This window comes from Polypterus senegalus, chromosome 3, assembly GCF_016835505.1.
Source record: "Polypterus senegalus isolate Bchr_013 chromosome 3, ASM1683550v1, whole genome shotgun sequence".
Lineage (NCBI taxonomy): Eukaryota > Metazoa > Chordata > Cladistia > Polypteriformes > Polypteridae > Polypterus > Polypterus senegalus.
The window spans coordinates 92,140,439-92,153,386 of NC_053156.1; the positions used below are offsets into that span (position 1 = coordinate 92,140,439).

The 12,948-nt window shown below is 40.1% G+C and overlaps 1 protein-coding gene across 1 annotated transcript in view; it reads right to left on the reverse strand.

The window, feature by feature from the left end:
• LOC120526580 (neuroendocrine convertase 1-like) overlaps positions 1-12,201 on the reverse strand; it is a 672,113-nt gene extending 659,912 nt beyond the window's left edge. Inside the window, exon 1 of the mRNA XM_039749744.1 lies at positions 12,118-12,201. The gene's annotated coding sequence lies outside the window, so the exon portion shown is untranslated. The remainder of the gene's footprint in view (positions 1-12,117) is intronic.
• Between the last annotated feature and the right edge of the window lie 747 nt (positions 12,202-12,948).

Sequence of the window (12,948 nt, forward strand, 5' to 3'; positions counted from 1 at the left end):
GACAATTTATAATCGCCAATCCACCTAGCCTGTATGTCTTTGGACTGTGGGAGGAAACCGTAGTGCCCAGAGGAAACCCACGCAGACACGGGAAGAACATGCAAACTCCACGCAGGGAGGACCTGGGAAGCGAACCCGGGTCTCCTAACTGTGAGGCAGCAGTGCTACCACTGCACCACTGTATATACAAAGTATCTATATATATATATATATATATATACATACATATACACACACACATATACACATATACACATATCTACATATATACGCACACACACACACACACACATATATATATATATATATATATATATATATATATATATATATATATATATATATATATATATACTCAGCAAAAAGAAACATCCCTTTTTCAGGACTGTGTATTTCAACAATAATGTTTTAAAAATCCAAATAACTTTACAGATCTTCATTGTAAAGGGTTTAAACAATGTTTTCCATGCATGTTCAATTAACCATAATCAATTAATTAACATGCACCTGTGGAATGGTCGTTAAGACCTTAACAGCTTACAGAAAGTAGGAATTTAAGGTTACAGTTCTAAAAACGCAGGACACTAAAGAGACTTGTCTACCGACTGTGAAAAACACCCAAAGAAAGATGCCCAGGGTCCCTGCTCATCTGCGTGAACGTGCATTAGGCATGCTGCAGGGAGGCATGAGGACTGCTGATGTGGCTAGGGCAATAAATTGCCATGTCCGCATTGTGAGACGCCTAAGACAGCGCTACAGGGAGACAGGAAGGACAGCTGATCATCCTCGCAGTGCAAGACCACGTGTAACAACACCTGCACAGGATCGGTACATCCGAATATCACACCTGCGTGACAGGTACAGGATGGCCACAACAACTGCCCGAGTCACACCAGGAACACACAATCCCTCCATCAGTGCTCAGACTGTCCGCAATAGGCTGAGAGAGGCTGGACTAAGGGCTTGTAGGCCTGTTGTAAGGCAGGTCCTTACCAGACATCACCAGCAACAACGCCGCCTATGGGCACAAACCCACCTTCGCTGGACCAGACAGGAGTGGCAAAAAGTGCTGTTCACTGATGAGTCACAGTTTTGTCTCACCAGGGGTGATGGACGGATTCGTGTTTATCGTCGAAGGAATTGAGCACGTCTGGGACCTGTTGGATCGCAGGGTGAGGGCATTCCCCCTAGAAATGTCCAGGAACTTGCAGGTGCCTTGGTGGAAGAGTGGGGTAACATCTCACAGCAAGAACTGACAAATCTGGTCCAGTTTTGATTTTGAGCCTCCCTTCATTCAGGGACACATTGTGAAACATTTTTAGTTTATGTCTTATGGTGTTGACTTTTTTTTAGCGTTCATACAAATATTTACACATTAAGTTTACTGAAAGTAAAAACAGTTGAAAGTCAGAGGACGTTTCTTTTTTGCTGAGTATATATATATATATATATACAGTATATATATATATATATATATATATATATATATATATATATATATATATATACCCTTTGGGGTGCGAGCAGCTGTTGCTGAGGGTGCCAGAATGAAAGGAAGAAAAATGAAAAACATTTGTTCAAAATCTTAATTTATCTATCCATTCCTGAATAATTAAATGGGCAGGCTATTTCGTATCAGTGCAATACGCTGCTTGTTAAAACGGATGACTTCTGCTCTTACGTGCACTTAGTGCTGCGTGGTTATTATGAAATATCGTATCTGTTCAAGTTCTATTTAAATTTTAAATATAAGTAACTAGCCAACCCGTGGCGTACCATACGCCGCATAATCAGGCCGGTTTTTTAATGATTTTTAGGCACAGGGAGAAAATTAACATTTGAAAAATTGGTAATGTAATAAATCAGCAAGAAAAGCAACATTGTAACAATGCATGGAACGAACCAACACACAATCGTCCGTAACTGAAAACTGGCGGACTGCCATCGCTCATGTGCCCACCTCCAACTCGTCACTTGAGTTGTTGTCGTCTTTGCACAGTCCAGATGCACCTGTGACTCACGTAGACTTTCCATGTTCCTGCAGGAGCATCTAAGAAGACGCATGTTTGTCGCGGATGGGAATTGCTGTATGTAGCATGTAAAACAGTTTGCTATGGTGCACGCGGTCGTGCGTCGTAACCGAAAACTCCGTTTTTAAAGACTGCTTACTTCATTGTGTTTTAACTTCAGTTGTAAAGGACTGTTTTAAGGATCCCATGGGATACCCCTTGCAAACCGTTTTACACGCTGCATACGGCGATTCACCTCCGGCGTGGCTTCTTCCTGCGTGCGCCATAGGTGTCACTTGTCGGCGGCGTTGTGAATTCACGCCCCTTCCGGCGTGATTTCCATGGATGTATTGCCTTAGTGAATTATATATGTAGATTTTTATTTAGTCGACAGAAATATGTTTGGTAGGAATGTAAGTTAAATTTAGTCATCACTGCATACATTTTTCTTCACCATAGAAATTTAAAGACTAAATTCAACTCACATTACTACCAAAAATATTTCTGTCGACTAAATAGAACCTACTTATATCCAAATAGAACTTGAAAAGATATATTTTTTCAAATCTGATTGTGTATTTTTGATCGACTTGACGCGCACTACATTGAGCTTGCGAGCTATTGAGCTGTCGCCTGCCTGCCTCAATAAGTGACCCTTGGTTCGCTCTTATTTTTTTACCGTTCATTTAATCATGGCTAGTCGTGAAAAAATTAGAAAATGGAAGGAGGATTACACTGAGTATGGCTTTACCAAAACAATTATTAATGGCGAATAAAGTATCCATTATTCATAAAGCTTCAATTGGTGATCTGTTTTTCTGCTTTAACATCATATTTTTTCATACTTCTTCTCAAACCAAGGGGGTGCGAGGGTAAAATGAATCGGGAAGCGCTGATATATATATATTGAAATAGTTTTACTGTCAAATAATGCAAACAGTACACAGCACATGTTTCGCCCTAATTCTGGGCTCATCAGGCGTACACACTCACTGCACCCCCTCTCGGGAATCGAACCTCGGACGTCAGTGCTAGAGGCGAAGCCTCTCGTGTTGCGCCACAGCGTGTGGTTCTTTTTTTTGACAGTATGTAGATCAGGGTATATATACAGTATATATATAAGATAAGATAAGATAACTCCTGCAGCCACAGCTGTGACACACATAAAAAACATCAATAATAACTTATAACCTTGCAATATTATTTAGGAAAATCGGAACATTTTACTCACCAGAAATTCGGATTATTTGTAAACAATATCCATCCTCCTCTCTTTCCTCAAAAACAGTTCAATTACTCTGACGTATGGATTATCCGTGTGCTTCAGTTCCATCAAAATGTCCCTTTCTATCGCCATCGAAGTTAATGCTGAAAAGCGAACCTGCCCTATGGTATTTCTGGCATAAGTTTGAATTTGCTTTAGGCCTGAAAATACTGTTCGACAGAAGCAGTGTACACGGGAATGCTCACTGCCAAATATACCAATGTGAACAGCTGCCCCATACTCTCATTCAGATTTTTGTGATGAAGGAAGTCAAGGAGATCAGTGGGAGATTTTCCTGCAAAATCATCCATGGCATACATTACAGTCAGTTCTGTTTTTAGCCGAGACAGATCAAAAACCGCTCCATGGCTCTTGTGTTAAACTGGAGTAGGCTGCATACGTGAAATTTTTCGAGTAGCGTGACAAACATCAGGTTTACATGGTCTTGAAATCTGGTCTGTGTCTGGCAAATAATATTGTCTAGAATCCTGCCATGGAGTTGGCTGTAGTGCGCTCCGAGCGATTGCGGTGCGCTCAGTGGCCTCGTAGAGTTCCTCATATCGGCTTCTATCCAATCAATGGGTCTGAATACAGTGACGTTGCCGTACGCCTGCTAGAGGGCCCTACTGACACCAACTCAAAATCTGATTGGTTGAAGCAACAGGTTAATCGACATTTATTCTGTGTTAGAGTGCCTTTTGTGATTGTGAAAGCCTCTCTGCCTGGCAACAAATGATGGCTGAAATGTGATTGGTTAAATGCTTTAATACAAAACTCCGCCTCCCATGGCTATCGAGCTGCAGTCTATTACAGTTAATGGACGAAAATCCGTTCCTGTTATAACCATTATGCACAGAATTTCGAAATGAAACCTGCCCAACTTTTGTAAGTAAGCTGTAAGGAATGAGCCTGCCAAATTTCAGCCTTCTACCTACACGGGAAGTTGGAGAATTAGAGATGAGTGAGTGAGTGAGTGAGTGAGTGAGTGAGTGAGTGAGTCAGTCAGTCAGTGAGGGCTTTGCCTTTTATTAGTATAGATTATCCCTAGATATCTGCATTTCTCCAAAACATCCACCACAGTCTCACCTTTTATTATAGTTAAGAGATTGGGAGGAGGGAGCATCTAAAATTTACAGCCATTTCTTTGGTATTAAGAGATATTTAGCAGTAAAAAGGAATGACTACACAATTGAACAAAAACATCAACAAAAAGTCCAAGGCTGTCTTCCATACATTGTAGAAAGCTCACAATGACAGAGTTGTTTGCCAATTTCAGAATATATCTGTCCTTATGTGAACTCCTTCAGTCACTTGTGTATAAATAAACAGATGAGGGGACAGATAGTAACCTTGGGAAGATCTGAGGACAAGTTAAAAATATCAGAAAAACAGCCATTAACACTCATGCTTTGTGTCATGTTACTTAAAAAGTCCAATGGAAAGTCTACATCCCATGATCAACACTAAATTCACATCCAAATGGTTCAGATGAAAGTGTTCTGAACCAAATTCAGGTGCATCTAACCAAAAATGATCAGGAAGACTGAGCCAAGATTCCTTTAGCCAATAAGAAGCAATAGAGGAGTAAAAAGCCTCTGCAACAAGGTAAGCTCTTGCTCAACTGTCAGGCAACCACATAGTGCAACCCAGTGTCGCCTTTTTTGTTTTAGCACCAAAAATCAGCAAGAGTTTCTTTCTATTTTCTCTGGAAAGGTACTGTATCTGATATGAATACAAAGTACTACTGTACAGTATATCTTGCTGATCTGTAATGTATGCAGTTGTGAGCAGAGAGGTGCATGCTGCATGGCTGAGAGAAAAACCACTGTTGCACAAGAATCAACAGTATTGATAGACAGATAGAACTTTATTTGTCCCCAGGGGAAATCTGGCTTTTTACACAAGCTCTTCAAATAAATACATACATAAATAGCTCATTTGCCTCATCTTGCTGAGAAGGACAGCTTGTAATCCCAATGTCTCAAGTTTATGATTCACCTCTGCCATCTCAAATGGGTTAGAAAGAGAAATATTGAGCAAATCTTTCAGCAGACACAGCAGTTTTATAAAACTTTGGAATGATTATAAACAACATGGACATAATCTGTTACTTCAGATATGCTCCACTGCAAAAATCAAATGTTGAAGAGAGCATATGGCATTCAGGTAGTCACTGCCATAATACAAAACACCTATATAACCTTTGTCATAGACTGAATATTTCAAACACTCATAAATTGGACATCTGCAAGTCATAATTACCGCACAAGACATGATGGGGAAACAAGCTTCTCATGTCCTTAGATATTAGACACGGAACTACATGAATATAAACCATGACTTGCACTGCAACTGTTTTCTACCCAAGAACACCAAAGACAAATAAATCTCCATCTGGTAGACGAAATTGTGAAGCTCAGGGTCCACAGTGTAATAACATGACATGCAAATGATAAATTAAAAACAGAATTAAAATTTTAAAATTTTAAATTGAAAATTAAAACACAAACAAAACAAGACATTGTGCAAAGATAGGACAAAGAAGTAGCAGCAATATTGATGTGTAAGATATGTAATATAATAAATAAATAATAAATAATAGATATAGATAATGCAGAAATTATCAGTGTATTATAATAGTTGTTTAAGATGTGTGTGAACAATGACAGGTCAGAATGTTTCACAGCGGAAGGATAAAGAGTGACAAAATCCTTAAAGGTCAGTATGAGGTTTTCAGTTCTTTTCTACAAGCACTGTCATCTTTGCAGGATAGTGGTTTTCATGTATAAAGGTTCTGTTTTTAGAGGTGGTTGAGGCTGTGTGGAAAGTCCCAGGGGGCAGCCTGGTGTTAAGGAGTCTAACAGCTTGGGGATAAAAACTCTCCTGCAGCCTAGCAGATCTGGCTTTGATGCTGCAATATCTTCTCTTGGATGGCAGATGTGTGAAAAGTCCATGTGAGGGGTGTAAGGAGTCCTGCACAATGCTGCAGGCCTTGCGGACACTGCGTTTGTAAAATATGTCCTGTAGTGAAGGGAGAGGCACCCCAGTAATGTTCTCTGCTGTCTTCACTATCCTTTACAGGCACTTGCGATCGGATATGTTGCAGTTGCCATACCAGACAGTAATGCAGCTGGTCAGAACACTCTCAATGGTGCGTCTGTGTAGAACATGGTGAGGATGGAAGGGGGAAGACGTGCTTGCTTCAGCCGCCTCAGGAAGTGTAGTCTCTGCTGGGCTTTCTTGATTAGTGATGAGGTGTTATGTGTCCGTTTATGCTGGGTGGGATGTGGGCAGGACGTGATTTTCTGAAGTCCACGATTATCTCTTTTGTCTTGTCAATTAATAGATTAGCTCTGCTTATTAATCCTGCTCCCTTCTCTCTCTCTATGCACTATCTGTGTGTCACTGTGAGGTTTGCTTTTAATGGAAGACTAAGAAGCTTTATAAAGGAGAGCAAAATGAAGCAGTACACCGGGGACAAGACACTGTCCTGAGCATTTATGCTGATTTATATAATTTTGCCAGAAATGCCTATTTGCATATGCTTCTTTATCCTAAAGATCTGTTAAGCTGACTGGTGACTCTAAATTGGTTGAACATAACTGAGTGTAGCTATGTATGAGCATGCCCTGTAATAGAAAACTTTAATTAATATCACTTCTCTTTAAAGACTTGCTGGTTTGATTCAAAGATTATCTCTTCATTTGAGCAAAGCTCAGAGCACATATAGTATTAATGGGGCTTACATTCTTTTATGCATAAAATCTTCAATCTTTATTTTTAGTCATATCGTTTACAGTAATTCCAGAGTCCAATACTTTTGTGGATAATGAAGACCTGCTCCCTGGTGAGCATTACTACCATTTAGTGAAAAGTGGATTACTGTTTCTCTGGTAAATCGTTTTTAAGAAATGATGCTATGTGGCACATAATCTTCTGTCAGTGATCTTTATGTATGGTAATGGCTAAGAGCTTATAGATAGCTCAGATCTATACAGCCCTTGAGATTGTTTGGGGTTTCTACCTAAAAATAGGTGGTAGGAAAGGCCAAGTAAAAGTATTATTGTCTTCTTTTATCTTTAAACAACCTTATTATCTAATCAGGTCTATATCGCAGGATCTATATTTACTCTACAATGCCATACATGATAATTTAAGTTATGTTATTAAGTCTCAGATATTTTGCTATTACCTGATAGTTCATTTTACAACTTTTTCATATTTGTGAAGTCTTCTCTTTACACTGAAATGACTTCAAGCTGCATTCTCATTTGATTTTCAATTTAGTGTTAGAACATTGGTTGCAGGAAGGACACTTGCAAGCAGAAGCTTGAAGGAAAAAAAAATGTGAATCTTCTTTCAAGATGTAAAAGGTCTATTTGTCTTTGTGCTGCATTGTGTTCTAGGAGTGGTCTTTAATGCCTGTGCCACTGCACACATAAATTAGACACTGAACCTTCAGCCTTGTGTATAATGCATCATATACAAAGCAGATGAAATATCAAGGTTTACTAGAGAACACTTGTTATATTACACTGTATAAAATGCATTAAACGGCTTTGCTCTGTGGTATATTAAGTGCACCTTTTATGTATTTTGCTTCAAAGTTATGGATAGCATACATAACTAACAAGGTGAACAATATTAATGTATCTCACATCTTTTCAATGCAGTAGAAACTACATACTTTTATTTAAAAGCTTTTCATACAGTGAGAGGAAAAGAGGTACATAGGTTTTTAAATGTGACCATCCACCTAATGACACAGCTCTAAACTATTTGGCCTGGCTAGGACTAATGCATTGTGTGATCAAATTGACCTAGAAAATAAGAACTGCATTAAATGGGTTAATCTGTAATGTTTTTGGAATTGCTTATTCAACCATTTTAATGATCTGGTTAATCCAATTTTGGGTCATGCTGACACACTTTACAATCTTCTTCTCCAGTTTTAATAAAATGTACTGAACACTGGCATTGTGGATAGTGCTACAGCTTCACAGCTCACTGCTCCAGGAGACTGAGCTTATCCACCCATGGTCACCATCTGAAGAACATTTGTTCTCTCTGTGTTTCCTTGTACACAAGTGTTCCACACACATGTTATTTATAAAACATTATAAAATGTTATTTTATGTTACATTCAGTATGTTTTACATAGCAGACTTTAATACCTAAGTTCAACACTGGTTTTATTTGCCTGACAACTTTTAAAATATTAATGCTGTCATATAATTCACATCCATTTCCATGCAGTCTATACATGGGTCATTTGAGTTAATCAGCGAAACTGGTCAAAGTAAAATATTTCTCATAGCGATAATGTTGTGCCCTTGGTGACTTTATTCACTAAAAACTAGCCCAGGAAATGTGCTGTGGGGCCAGCTTAGACAAACATAGCCCAAAACACCCCAAGAGACATTGGGAGGTCTGCGTGACATCAGAGCTGCAGCAGCCAATGAATACTTACGACTGATCGTTGCGATGGACAAAAAACAAAAAAAGGAAAAATGTACAGCACTTCCAAATACATTAAAACACAACAGAAACTGGAAATGTGTCAGTGTATTGGTGTCTTAAAGGACATGTCTTTTTTTGTAAGGACTTGTATGTGACCCAGGTGTAATAGGAGAGCCTACCCCTTTAATAGTACTGTATTTCTCATGATGCTGTGCAGTTTGATGCAAACAGAGTTGCACTTATTTGGTAGCAACAGCATTAAAAGAGCAAAATCATCAGAGAATATTACAAAACCAAAAACTTGGTTAAAGGGAGGTGAGAACCTGTAATCGAATGCATGGGCCCCAATCTATAGTGCATTCATGCTTTGTGTCTGTAAGAAGTATCAGAACAGAAATGTAATTTTATCTTAAGGAGACAGGGCAGTTAGCACTGCTGCCTCACAGCTTGGATCACAATTTTGGCCACAATCAAAGCAGCATAATTGGGATAAATTGCCCTAGCCATCAGGGCCACTTAGCAGACCATTACATTCCCCATTGACTTCAATGCATTTCATAGAGTTGGGGAAGTTCCCAAACATCTCTGCAATGTCACCACACTTGAGGAAAGCGAATTCAGCTGGGTTTACTAATTGCTAGTTATTAATAACACAATGAATAACCACTATGTAGGGAGATGGCCAAAAACACAGTAAAAATAATCAATACCGATCTGCTATTTGGTCTCCTGTTTCGGCATATTCATGACTTCTGCTCACCAAATTGAAAGGTTGTGGCTATTTTCAGTAATGTTATTTTGGATTCACCTCAAAGTCTTAAAGCACCTTGAAAAGTTCTAGCCATATAAAATTCATACCTAACAAATCTGACACTGATTTCTACATTAAACATGTATACTAAAATTATCTATGTAAACTTTTTCAGAAAAAAAAAACTGCTTTAAACAGAATTTCGGGGGGCACGGTGGCACAGTGGGTAGCGCTGCTGCCTCGCAGTTAGGAGACCGGGGTCCTCCCTGCGCGGAGTTTGCATGTTCTCCCCGTGTCTGTGTGGGTTTCCTCCGGTTACTCTGGTCTCCTCCCACAGTCCAAAGACATGCAGGTTAGGTGTATTGGCGATTCTAAATTGTCCCTAGTGTGTGCTTGGTGTGTGGCTAGCACCCTGTCCGGGGTTTGTTTCCTGCCCAGCAGCCTGTGCTGGCTGGGATTGGCTCCAGCAGACCCCCGTGACACCTGTAGTTAGGATATAGCGGATTGGATAATGGATTGATGGATGAACAGCATTTCATTTAAAAAAAAAAACTCAAAATGAAGCAAAGTCCTGGACTTTAATAAATCACACAATTTTAATAAGCATGATAAACAATTGTAGTAGAATTAGGTGTAATTCCCCAGTTCACACAACACAGATCATTTTTGTGTGTTTATTATTGAGAAATTGTCAGGGATGGCAGGGGCAACGACCCAGCCGGGACGCCGTGTGGGACCGGAAGAGGGTCAAGGCCCACCCTGGATCACGTGGGGGCCACCTTCCTGGTTGTTCTGGGGGCGACGGGTTCAGGGCATGGAAGCTCCACCCTGTAGGGGCCCGTGGTCACTGTCAGGAGGCGCCCCAATGCCTTGGGGAAGATTTAGGACGATACCCAGAGAGCTGCCGGGAGGACAGCCGGCACTTCCGCCATGCTGGGGCGCGGCCAAGGGAGGAATGCTGGGAACACCTGGTGCTTAACTGGATAATAGGGGCCGTCTCCATTCATTCAGGGCTGGAGTCGGGTGGAAGCAGGACAAGGCACGAGAGAGGTGTGGAGGCGGCCCGAAGAAAGGCATTGTGAGGCCAGGACTGTGGATTAGGGCTTGTTGTGCACTTTATACTGAGTCTGAGTGACTTTAAATTGCGCATATTGTATATAATAAACGTGTGGTGGTGACAAACAACATGTCCGCCTGTCTTTGTCTGGGTTGGCTCCACAATATGAATGGTAACATTGAGTTAAGTGCTTAAAAAAATTCTATACATTTTAGGTTCCTGAACTCAATTTGACCTCATTTGAAGGGTGTAATGATGTGGGTCAGCTGTACGCTCCTACTTCGGCTTTGGGGACCTCTTGAACCCCGCACCGCTGATAGTCATGACTGGATGAGCCAGCGGATGTGAATAAACACACAATGTATTGCAAGTGGTAGGTGCAAAAGTGAACTGTGCTTTTATTTACAGTCAAACAGCGTCCCTAAGTGCAGTGCATCAAATGTTCAATAAATCCAAGAAATAAAAGGTGCTGGTGGAAGTTAAAAACAGATCAATAAATAATCCATTGAAAACGGTGAGGTTAAAATCCAGAAGTAGTCCGTAAAAACAGTGAGCCCCAGTGCTTTCCTTTAAATCTGGCGTCTCCTCCCCTTCCTCCTCCCCTTTTGCTGTTTGGACCTTGCAGATGGAGACGCCCGCCGACAGGTGCAGCCATCCTTCATATCGGGGCTCCGTTCCCTGCCATCCTTCTATCGGTATATGCAGGGCAACCTGTCGAGCACCACACGTCTCTCTTACCACTCACCTTCAGCCCTCGCAGGGAAACAGTGTCAATCCTACTCCCAAGAAAGAGCACATTCGGAGCACCCCCTTCACAGCCTTCGACTCCCATGGCCCCAAGGCCAACTCCTGACCATCTGCCTCACTCCATTAAGGTTGGGCACTCACCGTCTCTGCCTTCCATTTCCTTTTAACCTCCTTCACGTCTCCTGTGGTTATTCACTGGTACCCTGTCTGTTTTCCTCTCAATCTTTTTCGACCTTCTCCAACCCTCATAGCTGCGGCAATCAACACCTCCCGGCACAAATTATGGCTGCTCTTTCCAGGCTACCATGCCCCACACAAAGACGCAGGAATAACAATTATTTAATTAAAATACGCCCACCAGCCGCGGACCTCACTTTGTCACTGAGGAATGTCCATCTATGTCAGGTTGTGAATCCCTTCTAAGTTGGTAGAGATGGTTTATGTCCAGTGACACAGAAAAGCATTGGAGCCAAAAGAGTTCAATTTCTTTTTGCTTGTTAATGACAAATATGATCTGAGATTTTTTTAGGTAAAGACAGAGGTTTTGAAATAAGGTTGCTAGACTCACTAGTAATGGTGATGTGTTGCACGGTGATTAGCACATGCAAGTATGAATTTCAAAGTACATGTGACAATTAACACAAATTTGCTCCGTTTCTGTGGGTGGATGGGTGCCTGAGTAGTATGCCCTGGTACCCCATCCATTGTGGGTTCCTGACTTTCAAATACTGTACAGTACTCTTGAGAACAATAACATATATATTAATATTTAATATAAAACACTTTACTAATAATTTTATAATAAGCACCATAGTATTTATACACTTACCACTAAAGGAGTTGTTTCTTCAGTTGTGTCCTCAGTGGATCTACTTCAGTTTATCAAAGAAACTGAAAACATGACTCACTTGCACCAAAGCTTTCACTAATGAAAGTACAATGGACAATCTTTTGTATGCTACAGTTATAAAAGAATTTGTCTCATTATCTATGGTTATTATGCAAATCATTCAGTTTAACTGGACATATTTGCATAGATCATTATATGAAATCTTTTACCTAATGTAGAAGAGTAATGTGGTGTAGTGGTTAAGGCTTTGGACTGCAGTCCCTCAGGCTGTGGGTTCGCTTCATCTGCCTTTGGTCCAGTTTGAAAAAGAAAAGAAATGTGACCAATTGTATCTCAAATGTTATAAGTTGCTGTGGATAAAGGAGTCAACCAAATAAGTAAATGTAATGTTTTAAATGTCTATTTTTTGATTATTTACAAATATAACAGTAACAATATTATTGATTGAATTAATTTTTGTAAACAATATGTGAATTAGATTGGGTATGGGAAGATGTTATGTTTTCAGTTTGATGAAATGTTTTTTGGAACATGATGACTATATTACTGTAACTTTTGTACAACCTAACTATATGTTATTACATGTGTTTTGTTTTTGAATAAGGTGACAAGAATTGCAGCAACTACACTCATGTGGTCACAAGTTTTTATATCTGACTGTCAGCATTGCCATCCAGCCTTTGGAGCTTTTCTTTGAATTAAGTCAGATGGATATAACAATCCGTGAAAGTCACTCCTGTTTCCAATGTTGGACCAGAGATTCTTGTTCTGCTTATAAGCTGCTTTCATTTGTCTCTAATAAATGTTTTT